Below are 14,825 nucleotides of genomic sequence, written 5' to 3'. Positions count from 1 at the left end.
AAAGCTATTTTAAAATAACTAATTAATAATAATATTTATATAAGCTTTACCCTTTTTATATAATAAGAACATATAAATATATAAGCCTTAATATTAATAAAATCTCTTTTTATAAACTTAAAAGAGCGGGAATAAAGTATTTAATAAATAAAAAAGGAGCTAAAATAATTACTAATAATTAATATTTTTATTATATTATATAACATATCTTTTTTTAAGAACGAACTTAACGGTTTCTAAATAACGACTTATATTAACGTTTAAGTTATTAAGAAGTTTATCAAAAAAGTTTGGTTTAATCGCTTCTTAATATTTATTTTATATTAAAATATAATACGATCTATTATTTTATATTTTATAATAAACTAGCAAATTCTTTTAATAAAGTAGATAATATTTCTAATTAATATAAAGAATCTTTATAATATTTTAGAGTATTATAAAGTAGTATACGAAGCTATAAGTTTAAAAAGATTCCTTTTTAAAGCTACGATCTTATATAAAAAAAATAATTACTAACTTTTTATTATTTTTTAAACTAGAATTAAGTTATTAATTATTAAACCTTAGCTAATAAAGAAGGGAAAAGGTTATATAAAGCTAATTATAACTAAAACTTTAAGCAAAACGACGTATAAAATATTTTAAAAATACGGCTTTTAATAAGTATTAGTATTAAACTAATAATAAAAATTAAAAAGGAATTATTAATTAAGTAAAAAAAAAAGATCGTTAAGAAAGAGGTAAAGGCTAAGAAAAAGGTTAAAAAGGATAAAAACGATAAGAAAGACGAGATTATAGTAGTTTAATAAAAAAATAAAGTTTATAATAATAAATAACTTAGTATATTATAAAAATAAAAACGAGTATTCTCGTTAATAAATAGTTTAAAATAAATTATAATTATATTTATAATTCCTTTTTATCCTTAGTATTATTCGTAATTACGAAGCTATTTAATATTCTAAAATTAATTCTAAAGTTTTCTAATCTTTATTTAACCTATATAATACCGCCCTATAGTTTACTAAGTAAAGTAATTTCTAATTAGAGCTTATTACGTATATATTACTTCAAATAAATATAAAAATATTAATATATTTTAAAATAAGAATAATTAGCCTCGCTAAACTTCGTATTTTTAATTAATATAGTTAAAGAACCCTTAATAATTCAAGTATAAATTTATAAAGTAGCTTAAAAAAGATATATATATAGATTATTACTATTCTAAATAGCGTTTAATAATTATTAAACTTAGTCTTAGTTAATTAGCTATATAAAGTCTTATATAGTTCGTAATATAAGTTAATAATATAGTTACTATAACTAACTAAAAATAGTATAAGGGCGACCTTTTTAATAACGAGTTTAATAAGAGTTTTAAATTTATATAAAATTAATAAAATTAAAACGAATTAGTAATATATACGTAAATAAAAGTATAATCTAGTTAGAGAGTATATTTATATAGAATAGCCCTTAGAACTTAAGTAATTAGAAGTATTCTTATAAACGTAAGTATATTTATATATACTAAGATATATATTACTTACTTACTAATATACTAATCTACTTTAATAAAAACGATTTTACTAACTCTTGATCTTAACGTTATAAATACTTTTACTAAAGATTTAGTAATTGTGGAATATAATTAGACTTTTTATTATTAAATAGTACTATAAAAAGTAGTAATAAATATTAAATATAAGAACAGTTTCTTTCCTTTAGTTTAAACAAACTCGTAATAATATAAATCCCCGTTATTAAATAATAGTAAAATATTATATAAGTATATTCCGGGACGTATAAATAAAAACTCTTATATAAAACTATATAATAAACTATAAATAAGTATTAATACTAATATAAATCTTAAATCTAAATAGTAGAAGCTTATCGTACGTATTTAAAAACTAAATATAATTTAGTCTAGGAATTATAAACCTTTTATAACGGTACCTTATTTTACTTAACTAATTTTAAACTTATTATAAAAAGGTTTTATAATATATAAAATAAAGTTTATCTTAATTAATAATATAAGCTTATTAACGAACTTATATATAAAAATACTCTTTATTATACCCTTTAATATAGCGAGTAACCTCTAATATATTAAAAAAGAACTTTTTTAATTATTATTATATAATTACGAGCTATTTTAATATTTATTATTACTAAAGCTAATTTTATTAACGAAGTATTAATAATTTTATAGCCGTAATTATAAATCCTTTAGATTAGAGTTAAAAAAGGATATTTTTATTATTTAAGTATTATTAGAAGAATAATTCTTAGATACGAATTAATAAATCCTTAGAAAAGACTATACGCTCTTCTTATTATAAGTCCTATTTTATAAGTTAACGTTTAAAAGTTCGCTTTATAATTCTAGTATTAAAAACTATAAAAATATATATAATAATTATATTATAGGTTTAATTACTTTTTAATTTTATAATAATTATTATTTAATATAATAAAAGATTAATACGTAGTTATACTATTTTAAAAAAGTAGTAATATATAAAGTAAAAAACTAAAAAAGAAATTTTAAGTAAGGGGTAAATATTTATATATAATTATAATAATATATAAGGGTATCCTTTTATTTATAAAGTCTTATAAGTATATATATAAAAATATAAACGCTTATAAGGATTTATAACATTAAAAAGAATAGAAAAGTATATAACGATAATATATAATAAATAAAAGTTTTATAATTTTATTAGAAACGTTAAACTTTAGGGGGAGCTTTTATATAGTTAGTTACGGCCTTTTATAAGCTAAATTAAGCGTATATACTTTAATTTATAGCTAATAAGTACCCTATAACTCTATAAGGGCCTTATTACTTAGGTATTAAGCTTAACCGTACTATATCCTAATATATACTTATATAAACTCCTATATTATATTATATAAGAATATTAAATTAATTACTTTTTACTTAGCGTTTATATAAGTTAGTAACGCTCTTTATAATTTTATATACTATTATATATACTCTCTTTATTATTTTTAGCTTACTTAGCTACCTATTTAAGGGCTTTTATTATTATATAGAGGTATATAGTAAGGATAGTATTTAAAGACTTAAGTAGAGCGTTAATACGGATTTTATTATAACCCTTATAATTATAACTACGTTTAATAACTTTAGTAAGCATATTACGAGCTAATATAAACCGTTAGTAAATTATAAATAGATATAAAGTAATATAAAGTAATATATAAGTAATAATAAGAGGCGTAATAAGTATATACTTATATATAGTAAATATATAGTTATAATTAAAATAGCCCTTATTTATAAAAGTAACGTAATTAGTAAAAATGCTTTTATTAACTTTATAATAAGTATATAACTTAGTATTAGTTTTAGCGTTACTATATATAGTTATCTAAATAGTATTAGTAGCCTAAGTACGAGTTATAATAATATCCGGGGGTATATAATAGCTATTTTTAGTAATTTTAAGGTTAAGCTTAATCTAATACTAGGGCTAGATTATATAGGTTAATATAGTAATATTAAATAGTATAGGGTAGTATATACTAACCTATATAATATTAAGGTTATAAATTTAGTAAAAAGTTTTTAAAAAGGAAAATAAAAAGCTTATAAATAATATAAGAATTTATATAATAAGGAAGTTATTATATAGAGGTATACGTATTAATAAAGAGATAAGAGGTTATTTTATAAGATATAAGGTTATTAAGGTACTATATAAGTTAGTATATAGGGACTATTAGGAGCTATATACTCTTAATACGGGCTAGAACGCTATATTAAGCGTTTATTATAAGTATTATATAGCGTATATAATTATTAAAAAAGGGAGTATTTTATATAACATTATTAATATATATATATAAATAGTTAATACTAAAGAAAAAAGTAAATAAAAAGAATTAAATTATAAATAGGTATATACGCGTAATTATACTTATAATTACGTATATATTAGCCTAAGAAGAAGTATAATTACTAATTAGTAAAAATTATATTAATAATTACGTATAAAATTGCCTAATTATACTTAATTAATATTTTTAATTAGTAAATCGCGAATATTATACTTATAATTATATATATAATTAGGTAATAATAATAAAAATAAAGTAAAAAAGGGTATAAAGTATAATAAAGCGAAATATAGTTATTAATAAGTAACTATAGGGGTATAAGTAGATTACTTACTTTATTTAAAGAATATTAAGTTAATTAAGAAGAAAGGGAAATTAATTAGTAATAAAAATTAATAAAGAGGATATACCCCCTAGTTACTTTACTTTTACTAAGTAGTATAACTACCCTTATATAACCGCTACTACCCCTTTAGGGTCCGGTCCGCCTTATTAGGGGCTATCTTCGCCTTCACGGGCAAGCTAGTTTATTAGGGTTAATATTAAGTATTTTTATTACGTAATAAACTTTATAACTAATAATAGCCAGCTATAGCCGTTACTAAGTAGATACTAACGATCCCGCTATAATATATTAATCGCCCTCTAAATAGCTAAAAACTACCCCCTACTTTCTACCTTATTTAATAATTTTAAAATATCCCTTTTAATCTTTCTTAACCTACTCCTATACTACGTTTTTAAAATATTAATAATACTCTAGAGTTAGTTAAGTATTTCGAGGCTATTATATTATATAAGCTAAGTACTTATTAAGGTAATAGCTATATTAATATATATCTTTCCGATCTTTAAATTAATAATATCTAATCCGTATTCTTTAAAACGGCCGTACTATAGTTCGGGGTCCTTTAATATAATACTTATAAGATCGAACTTCTAGCTATTAAAGAAGCCCTAGGGGTCGATAATAACTACATATCTCGGTATTTTAATAAGTAAATAAACAATTTAATAATAATAATAATAGTAATAATAATAAGGTAATAATAATAGGATAATAGTAATAAGGTAATAATAATAAGGTAATAGTAATAAACGGTAAGGGAAGTAGCGTTTTTCGATTTTAATAAAAGAAACGAGGTAACGAATATATATATATTATCGGATTAGAAGTCTAATTCGACCGCGGCATATAGCCAACTGCGCAGGGGCCAATTAGGGGCCCTATTTACGATTATTATAGCCAGCCTAACTTACGGTTAGAACCTCCTTTTTATACCTACGTAAATATTTATATAGTTTAATTAATCTCTTCGTTAACTACGGTTCGAACTAACTACCTTATAATAAGGATATTAATACTAATTAGTAATTAAATTCTATTATTATAAATCGGTAAGGTATCTTACTATATAAAAAAAACGACCTCTTAATACCGTATAGGATAAGAAATTCGTACTAATTAATTTTATAAAAGTAGACGAAAAAGGAGGTAATTCTTAAATACCGTACGGAATTAAGTAATCGTAGCTTTTTATTACTTACGAGAGGTCGACGTTTATTATATTAAACTACGTTAATTAATAAAACCGCTTAAGTAACTAGCCTTTTACCGTCACCCCGAGTAGCTTTTTTATTAAACGACTTTTTTATAACCGGCTTATAATTAAAAATTAACTAATTAAATTAATAAAAATATAGTATAAAAGAGCACTGCGCGATTAAAAAAGGGGATTTCTAAACGTAAATATTCTTACTTAGTAATAAAGGTAACCCTATAGGAGTTATTAAGCTAAGAGATTTATAATATATAAAAAAGTCTACTACTATAAGGATCTTATAAGTACGACTTTAAGCTTGCGATTTAAATAACCTCTTCGTAGCTCCCTTAATTACTTTTTAAATATTATTTAAGAATATAGTATAGGGGACGGTTTAATAAAAAAGGAGGGGATTTAGAAGTCCTAATAATATCGAGCTAAGAGTATTACGGATCTCGGAGATTAACTTAAGAAGAAGGTAGTTACCCTAAAGTAGTCCTACGACCTCCTACTAGAGTTATTATTAGCTTAAAAAAAGGCTAAGAAAACGAGGATCTAAGGGGAAAAGAAAAGAATCCTCTAGAGGGCTACTTAAGGGCTTCTTTTTATACTAGCTCCCGGCGCGAGATTACTAATTTTAAGAAATTAACTAAGTAATAAAAAGGATTGCCGGTAAGTAATAATTACCTAACTATAATTAAACTACGAAAAAGACTACTTAAAAAATATAAAATAGGGTACTAAGAGGCCGTAAAAAATAAAATCTCTAAAGTATTTAACCCTACTGCGTATAAGTAATAAGTAGGTATTTTTAATAAGTCCTTAAAATATACGATTTTATAAAAAAGAGAGCTTAACTTCGTTAACTATACTTAACGGCCTATACAGTTCTTAATAGCTTATATAGCTCCTTTACGAGCCGCCCGGTATTTACTTTTAATTATTCTTACGGAATACCGCCCTAAAAAAAGTAGGTTAAGAAAGGAAGCTATTTAGAGATTATAAAGAGTACGAGGCTTAGGAGGCTAGAAGTATACGGGATAGTAAAAATTAGTAACTAATAAAGATCCCGAGACTAATTATTATATCTTCTTATAGTAATATAAACGTCTACTACTACTATTATAAAAAAGAACTACTAAAACCTACTTTTTATATTAAATAAAAAGGAGGATCTTAATAAGTACAATAGCTAGCGATTTAAAAAAGTAGTAATAATTACTAAAAATAATAAAAACGAGAATAATAGTAAAACGGTAAAAAGAAGCGAGAATTTTCTAAACCTTAATAAATTCGTTAAGTAATAAAAGTACGGATTTATTATAACTAGCGCGCAGATTAAATATATCCTTATTAAGATTAAATATATTAGTAACTATTAATACGGGTATAAACTAGAGCACGACCCTTAGTAAGTTAGGGTAAAAAAAAAGAGGATAAAACCCGATCCTAAATAGAATCCTAATCCCTTATAAATAGGTAAATATTAACCTAGATTATTAAGAGACGTAAATATATAGAATTGCGGATTAGCTTAACGGTAAGTAAATTAATGTAGTATTAATTTATTTAATTAAGGTTTATAAGAAAAAGGGGTTATAAGGGTAACTCTTATTTTATAAGATTATAAACGACCTTAGTTACTAGCTAAATAAATAGTTCGCGAGCGTAAGCCTAGGAATTATAAAAGCTATTAATAAATTCCTTTACGGGCGAGGGGTATTACTAACGTAATTATAATTACGAGAGCTATATAAAATACTAGTAGCGATAATTATAAAAGAGGAATTCGTATTATAGAACTAGGTATAGGTCGATAGAGCGTATAATTACTTTAATAAATTTAAAAAAAGGGTAAACGACCTAGATTTCCTCCCTATAATTACTAACGGAAATCTATTATTATAAAAGGATATACTGGGGTAAAATATAGTGCTGAAAGTACGATAATTAATAATTCTGCCTATTTCGATTTATAACTTATTATTATTATTAATGCGAAATTCGGTACCGATTAGCTAATAAGAAAGGAAGTAAACGACCCGAAGTTACTAATAATACGTAGCAACGTAGGGATTATATATAGAAACCGAAAATCTAATAATAAATACGAGATAATTTATAAACTTTAAAAAAATCTTCCCAAAAGAGAAATTATATTCTAGGGGGAAGTATAAGGTCTTATAAAAAACCCTAACGATATTTTATAATTATTATAAAAAAGTCGGAATTAGGGAATACTAGTACTATTTAGTAATTAATATTATACTCGTAAGTAAAGCCTCTAATTATTACTACGAAGCGGTACGTAATTTTAATCGAAACGACTTTCTTAGTATAATTAACGTAATCCGAAGCTATTTTAAGACTTACGATAAGAACTTAGAGCTCCTATTTAAGCTACGAGCGATTTTTTTTATATTTATAGCTAGGATAATAGAGGGTAAATTACGAGTAGAGATTTTTAAAGAGCTTATCGATCGAATTAATAAGCTAGCGAAAACCTAGCTAAATAAGGGGATAAATAAGCGGAAAGTTAGATATTTTTATACTATAGTTTAGCGTATATTAGAGGTAAAAATAACCCTATACTAGGTACTTAAAAACTACGAAACGCTCTATTTAAAGCTAAGATTTAATTTTAATATTAAAATAAGAATACTACGCTAAACCTATTTCTAAGTATACAACGGCCCTTATTAATAATATTAAGTTAATTAAACGTATAATAAAAAAAGAAAAGAGGCTAGATATAGTAATTATTAGTAAAGAAGCTAAGATTTATTAAATAAATAAAGATTTAATTTATAAGTAGGGTAATAAAAAAGGCAATACTATATTTATAAAAAAGATAAATATTAGTTAAGTAACTACTTTAAAAAAGAGCGTACTAAATTATATAAATAATATAAAAAGTCGAGGGTAATAAATAAAAAAACTAGCCCTCGTCGGTTTAACTAATTCCTTATTATATATAAAAGAAGATCTAGGGGTATAGAACTTAGTAACGGTAGTTAAAATAGCGGCCTAAAATATATACCCCCTATAAGAGATTTAAAAAATAAAAAAGATCTTACCCCCTATACTAACGAATTAGATTATAACGAAATCGACGATATTAACTATTCTTTTTTCGCCCCGTTAGCCTCCGGAGGATATACGAGGCTAAATAAATAGAGAGTAATAAAAGCTCTTAATAAGTAAGCTTTTATTTATAAATAATAAGGGAAGGTCTTTTAGATAACGGATATAGAGGTAGCTAAAAAGGCGAATTTAATAGGGCCAAAGCCTATTTTCTTAACGATTAAAGAGAAGACGCTCTCTCTCTTAATATTTAAAAAAAAAGAATATAATACTAAGTATATCTAGGGGTAGCTAGAGGGGTCTTTTTTATACTACTTAGATCCTTCGAATACTAAGCTTATATAAGTATTCTATATAAGTAAAAGGTACGGCTTAAATAATTTCTATAAAATTATCTTAAATACTAAGGTATCGTAATAGTTAATTAGAGGAAAAGGGTAATTCTAAGCGCTATAAAAGATCGTATTAGTAACGCTTAATACGTTAATAATAAGTATTACGAGGATTAGTTTTAACTTAAGTAAGGAAATCGTTACCCTAAGTATAATAAAAGTAGAGATATACTTTAGAACGATAACTTTCTATATTTTACTTATTAATACCCTATTTCTCTTATATTTAAAAAATATAGATCGACTAAGTATTATATTTAATAATATAAAGAATAGAATCTTTAGTAATAAGTACTTCGAAATAGTTAAATAATAATAGGGGTATACGTTTATAAAGCTTACTAATAATACGAAGTTAATTAATTACCTAACGGAAAGTAAGCTTAGAAGACTATATTAGAAATTCGGATACCCGTTAGTTACGAGGCTATATAACTTCTTAAAGTAATTAAGTAATAATAATATCGAAATAAGGGCGCTAGAGTAGTTAATAAAAGTGTGCTATTAATATTAAATAAATGCGCAGAGCCTATATAAATTTAAGTTTAAATTGCGTAATAAGCTTAACTTTAACTAGGAAATCGTTATTAATATTTTCTATTTAAATAGTCGGCTAGTATTATATATAATTAATATAGCTATATCTCCCTAAGTAGGGTAATTCCTTTAGGATTTATAAATAAAAATAGTATAAGTAGCTTTGCGGAAAAGCTAAATCGATATATACTAAGGACCGCTAGACGGTATTAAAACCGACGCTAGTATTAGCTTTAAATTAGTAAAATTTAGGGATAATACGACGGCCTACGGTATATAACTAAAAGTCGTACTCGTTAAAGCGTACTATAGTATTAAAAAAGTAAAAAGGGCATACTAATAATTAAAAAGGGCGTTTAGAATTATTAAAAAAGAAAATCCGGATTCTATTAATAACGAATACCTCTAAATAGTACTTAAATACTATAATAATACTATAGGGCCTAACGGACTTATACTAATACTATTAGTATTTAGAGCATATTTAAGAACGACCTTAGCTTTATTACCGTCGCTAAGCATAAGCTAACAAGCCTAAGTAGTTAAAAAAAATAATACGGGCACTGCGCGAGGTAAGTATAAAAAGGTAAATTAACGAGGTAATTACTACGCACAATAGGCCCAATATAGGGAATAATTTAAATATATTACTAAATTCGGATATATAAGTATAGCGCAAAATTACTTAATAATAGGCTAGGCTATATAAGTTAATTTCTATTAACGAGCGCTCTTATATAGTTACGAGAGATTATAACTAGCTACTTAAAGTATTAATTACGGTAATTAAACCGTACTATATAAATCCTAACGAGGTAATTTCTAACTTATAAAAAAAAGAAGAGCTAGAGGAAACTATATAACTTACGGCAGAGGTATAAGAAATTATCCTTCATAAAATCGTTATAGTAATACTAATAAATAACGAGAAAAAAGAAATTACTAAAAGGGTACTAATACTATTAGTAAGACGTCGCAAAAGACTATAATAATAAGCCCTAACGCGGTAATTTATTATTAATAACGAGGTAATTAATACTTTTTATATAATAAAAAAGAAAGCCGATTTCGAGTTAGTAATTAAACTACGCAAAGAAAGCGTAATTATAACTATTAAAAAACTATATAAGGGATTAGATCTTATTAAAATAGATACTCTTTATAATCGAGGGGTCTATTAATTTATTTTATATAACTTAAAAAAATATATAAACCTCTATATATTTAAATTACGAATAGTTTATAAAATTAAAAAAAAAAGGAATACCTTAGCTATATAAGAAGTCTAAATACGTAATTTAGGGATACGGTAATATTAAAAAGGCGACGCTACTTATATAATTACTTATTATATAGCGCTATAGCTAACGATTAATAATAGTATTAATAGTATCGCTACGGAAGAAGGGATATAAAATTTAGAGCTATAATATTACCTAGGCCTATACCTAATTGGCTATAGGGCTTATAAAGAAAATCCTAGCTTATTTACCGAAGGAAATAGTTAGTAAGTACTTAAAAAGCACGATTATTAAAGTGCTTAAGCTATTATATAGGCTCGCAGAATCGGGCACCTATTAATAGGCTACTTACTACGATTTTTATATTAATTAACTATTAATAGTTACCTCTACGTACGACCCGTACTTACTAATCGCGGAGTACGAAGGTAACTAATTTAAAATCGTTAGAATATAGACTAACGATATATTAAGCCTATTTAATATTAACTTTATAAAAAAAGAGAATAAGGAGCTTTAAAAAGTAAGCTTCGTAATAAAACTAAAAAAGGTTTTTATAATAAATACCCCCCTAGTATTTAATAGCGGGATTCTTATAATTAAAAGGGAAACCGTTATTCTTTAATAAAAGGGGTAGGGTAAGAAAATTAATCTCGTTAATCCGAACGTAACTAATATTAAAAAGTAATATAAGGTTAAGCTTGCGCGAGGGGTATATATTATAAGTATTTATTAGCCCGAGGTAACTTTTAACTACGCTAAGGTAGTATAAGCTATAAATTTAACTAAACAAAACGTTAAAGTACTTAATAAGTAGCTTAAATAGTAATAAACGAATCTTAATCGAGGTCTCGTTTATTACCTAATCGACCTTGCGATTAATAAGCTCTACGTCTTCGTTAATAAGTTATTTATAAATAATAACGACCTTACTTCGTAATTAGGGTATATTATTATCCTAGTTAATAAGAATATAAGTAAGAGCGAATTTACTATATATAGTAATATAATTTACTACTCGTTAACTAAAAATAAGCGGGTAATAAGAAATATACTAGCGTCGGAAATATATAGTATAATTAACGGCGTTAACTTCTCTTATACGATTTTAACGACGCTAAAGAAAATTACTAATTAAATTAGCCTTCTATATATTCTAATAATTATTTATACTAATTCCTACTTATTATATAAATACCTCGTTAAATTAAAAACGATAAAAGAAAAGAGGCTTATAATTGATATTATAGCCCTTAAGTAATCGTACGAAAGGTACGAAATACTTAAGATCCGTTAGATTAATAATAAAAATAACCTCGCAGACGCTTTTATAAAAATAGTACTAAATAAGGGATTAGAATAATTCGTAAGTAGTAGAAAAGTTATTATATAAATAGAGGGATAGGTTATATAAAAAGAGTAAAGAAAAAGGAGAAAAAGAGACGACTTAGTAAACGGGCCCGAGGTCGAATTATACCTCTAACCGTAGCAGTTAAATTAATAAAAAAAAGAGAAAGTTAGTATTAAATTAGAAGTCTAATTTAACCGTAGTATATAGCTAACTGCGCAGGGGCTAATTAGGGGCCCTATTTATAATTATTATAGCTAGCCTAACCTACGGTTAGAACCTCCTTTTTATACTTACGTAGATATTTATATAGTTTAATTAATCTCTTCGTTAACTACGGTTCGAACTAACTACCCTATAATAGGGATACTAATATATATATATATAAGTCGAAGTTAAAAGTGTATATTAATAAGGTCGGTATTATTCTTAATAATAATAACGAGGGTATTTTTAATACTATATTATTATAAACTATTATTACCTAGAGGGTAATAAACTTAGCTAAGTAAGTAGCTTATAAAGTAGTAGTATCGGGCGCCTAATATTACTATTAATAATCCGTAGTTATAAACTTTATAAGAGGGAAAGTTAAAAAGTTAGAAAATCTAAAAAAGAATAGTCTATTAAGATAATAGGAATATTTATTAATACTATGTATTAATACTATATAATCGATATTAAGAACCGCCCGAGTAACTAGCAAAGGCAAAATAAAAAAAAACAAATAACCGCTACTACTTATAGTTATAAGTAATTCTTTATAATAATATATAGGATTTATTATAATATTTATTTATATATATAAGAAAGTCGTGCTATTAATACTTAAAATTTGCAGTAGCCGTAGGTCTATTAGAAAGAACGGTTTTGGCAGAGTGCCTCTTGCAGTCTACCGTACCCCCCCCCCCCCCCCCCCCCTCCCCCGGTTTTTCGACCTAGAAGCGATCGCTTTTCCAACTCGAGGGAACCGCGTCACTTGCTTATGTGCACAATTCCATCGTCGCGGGACCTGACTTTTCTTTTTCTGCTCGTCTGGAAATGATCTGCGCAATGGAAGTCTATCCTGCAGCTACGGGCCACAATGGGTGTTGCGTTGCCAAGCCCCTCCAAATCATGTTCTCGCAAAATCTTGACTCTCCGCTCCTAGTCCTTCCAAGCACGCCAGATTATCAAGCCCCTGCGGTTGCTGAAATGGGATTGACTGCCAATCTGCAAGGTACTTTTCCGACCTTGGTGATGCACTTCGTAGAAACCGCTCTTCGTCGCACGGCCTCATACTTTCTTGGGCGTATGCTGATCAGTTCTCTCTGTGGCTCGACCGAGTTTCGTCTTCTGGTACCTCATAGAGAGATACTCTCATACTGTGAGATAGGAAGAGGTTGAACTAACCGAAAACATAATCGTAAGCGCCCCTTGCCTTTGAGCTTGGTCTTACTCACCTACCGTACGGAGCATCTCCAGTGCGTGTGTACTGGTAGGGAATCGGAATCGACAGGCTGGGGCGTGGAAAGATTGACCCGCCACTGGTCAACGGTGCTCCCATATCCACGATTTTCCCAACGGCAACGGCACGGACACACAGACGGCACTAACTTAGTCTTCATTCACCACCGCACACAAACGGGTTCCCGCGGATACTTGCATACTCTGCCTCCAGCGGCGAGACAGCTTGCTTGACCTGGCGGGGGTCATCCAAAGACCAAACTGATAATTTGTAGCTTACGGAGTACTTGGTCCATGTTTTGCTACCTAGATAAACCAAACCTAAAGAGGCGCCAGCATAGTGAAGTCGAAGGGGTTCCAACATCGAGAATTTACATGAGTGTCTGCTCCTCGGGGTGCCTTGCAGGAAACGTGATACACTGTCCGACTATGGGCTTCTCATGTATCCACGGCAGGTCAAAGCGAACTCAAGTGAATCTCTTTTGAGGTATAGAGTCCACCGCACACGCCGTCATCTGACAACCAGGATATATTGGGAACCTTGGCACAGGCACCGTCAACGCCAGCGGGGGTGTCTTCTTAGCCAGGTAGACGGCTAGGGTCTTCATGTCACTTGCAAGTCACGGACAGGGGCGTTGGGTCTCGAGCGAACCCAAGTATTGACAGACGGTTTCTTGCTGGATCTGGGTCGTCTGGGGCTTTCTAGAACATCCAGCACGTCACCCATGCTAGCGTCACCTACCTACGTTGCCTTACCTTAGCTTTGGTCTGTCAACTACGGTTCCGTATCCATACATGTTACCTTAAGATCCAAACAGATCTCCCAAATTTGGCCAGTAAACATACGCTGGCGGGTGTTCCTTGTAGCCTATTGAGAACTGGACGGGGCGTGGCACGACGAGCAGCTCCCATTCCCGTTCCGCCCATTCCGTATAGCGTACTGTACAGATCCCGGGCACTAGGAAGCCTTACCCGTGCTGGTTTCTCTGGACCGCCCACATGCACCACACCACACCAGCGGCAGCCGCGACGGACACGGGTCTTAGAAGATCCAGAGGATGGAGCTGACGCCAATTTCCCTTCTATCCGTACGGATCTTCAAAGATTTTCTGCTGGAATATGCAATGCGAGGTCCGCCTGCGCGGACAAGGGTGTCAGACTCGTCAGCTCTCACATACTCCCTCAGTCCCAATATGCACGCCAACAGGGATCCAAGAGACCCAACGTCTCGATCCCAGTCCCGGCACACGGAAGCCATTACCCGTCACCAACAGCAAGGTAGCTAGTTCGATCAAGTTCTCGTATCTCGACATTCGAAGGGGGCCCTCTCTTGTCCTCTGTGCCAGGAGCC

Source organism: Colletotrichum lupini, chromosome 2, assembly GCF_023278565.1.
Source record: "Colletotrichum lupini chromosome 2, complete sequence".
NCBI lineage: Eukaryota > Fungi > Ascomycota > Sordariomycetes > Glomerellales > Glomerellaceae > Colletotrichum > Colletotrichum lupini.
This window is presented reverse-complemented; position numbering follows the sequence as displayed.